This window comes from Limulus polyphemus, unplaced genomic scaffold (assembly GCF_000517525.1).
Source record: "Limulus polyphemus unplaced genomic scaffold, Limulus_polyphemus-2.1.2 Scaffold56, whole genome shotgun sequence".
Lineage (NCBI taxonomy): Eukaryota > Metazoa > Arthropoda > Merostomata > Xiphosura > Limulidae > Limulus > Limulus polyphemus.
Window position 1 is genome coordinate 1,454,249 of NW_013665666.1, and position 1,768 is coordinate 1,456,016.

Consider the following 1,768-nt stretch of genomic DNA (forward strand, 5'->3'; position numbering starts at 1 on the left):
TGAAATAAAAATATATTTATGAAACAAAATTAAAATATTTTTATGTACATATATAAACATGAAATCCTAGTTAAAAATAAAAACACTCATTTATTGTTTAGGTTTATTTACAAATATTATTTTCGGGTCTGTATATTACTTGAAGCCATAAGAAGAGTACCTGATTATTAAAAAAAATTAAAAATAGATAAAATTTGCATTTTATGGACGATCCAATTTTTGGGATTTCAAAATAATCTAACTAAAACATAAAAAGTAATAAGTTCAAATCTGGAACAAATATAAGTATCGTAATAATTTCTTATAAATACCATTTCCTAATGTAATTTTCCAAGATATTAAAGATCATAATGCAAAATAACTAAATTTATACAAAAGTAACAGGCTTTATGTTTCTTAAACTACATACATTTATGAAAGTTCTTATGAAGTTTCAAGCAGTTTCATCCACTAGTTTTATTGTTGGAATGGAATATAGCAAGACTTGCATTGGCAACTCGGAAAGTTAGTCGGTGGTCAATGGGTTAATAGAAAACAAATACACGGTAAAGGACTTTACTTAATTACTTTATCTAAACATGTACTTCTCATGTGCACAATTACTTGTGATATCAATTGTTTGTAAGACTTTAATTTCTTAAAATTGGAATAAAAATTGTGTACTTAGGGAAAAATTTATTCATCCTTAAATTAAGACTTAACCAGGCTCATATTGGTGATAAATCTGGAGTATTATAATATCTGGAAAAGTTTCTAATTTACTTTAAATCTGCTAAAACAATAGCTGTGGATTAGAGCTTCCATTCTGTGAAGACAAAATCGAGTAACATTTTCATTGTGAAGTTATCCAATATTCTTTAACTTTTTTTGAAAATAGTGAATCGAATGCTAATGAAACTCTCCCCTTCTTCTCTTTACTAATACATTTTTGAGGTTGTTTTCTATAGTTTGTCTCTTACTATTATTCAGATATTTCTGGTTATTGTTGCACTGAAACATCTAAATTCCTGACAAGGTTTAAACTGAAAAAAGCAATCAACCATCATCAAAATAGGTCTTTCACAACCAATTTGGAGGTTTTAACAAAATCTTTTTAATATTTTGTACTGCTTTTGGATTCTTCAGAATAAATGAATGGCTTTCTGTGTTCCTTAAATTTAAGACTTGTTCGAATATGTAAACATATTAACATTTTATTCAATTTGCTTGTAAAAGTTTTGGGAAATACATTTGCAAAGCTTTGAAATGTTGCACTTAATTTTTTCTGTATGTAAAAATAAATATTACATTTTGTAGAATAAATTCAATCCACAAGTAAATGTGCATTGAGCCAGTCAGTTATCAACTAATGTAGTTCATTTATGTGTGTAACTTGAAAATATCAGAAAACAATATAGTGAATTATTATTTAAAAATGATTCCGCAAATAGTTCTTGAGTTATCCTCAAACAAAGTTAACAATGGACATTGTACTGTGTTGTGTTAAAAGACCTTGATTTATCCTATTTGTTTTTCTATGGCTATTTTGCACTGATTGCCAGTTACTGAGCCTTATTTGACAGTTTTCATAAATTAAAAAAGAAAATTATATAACAAATTGAGTTTTTTAAGCACAATTAGTAGGTGCAATTTTAGAAATGTATGATTAGCAAAGTATTCTGCTGGACTTAAAGGAATTGTTTATCAACAATTAATAACTTGTATATTAATGATGTTGGCCCGGCATGGCCAGATGGTTAAGGCACTCGACTTGCAATCTGAGGGTCGC

The 1,768-nt window shown here is 27.5% G+C and overlaps 1 protein-coding gene across 1 annotated transcript in view; it reads left to right on the forward strand.

The window, feature by feature from the left end:
• LOC106463920 (transcription factor CP2-like) overlaps positions 1-1,768 on the forward strand; it is a 79,734-nt gene that overhangs the window by 66,597 nt on the left and 11,369 nt on the right. The window lies entirely within an intron of this gene.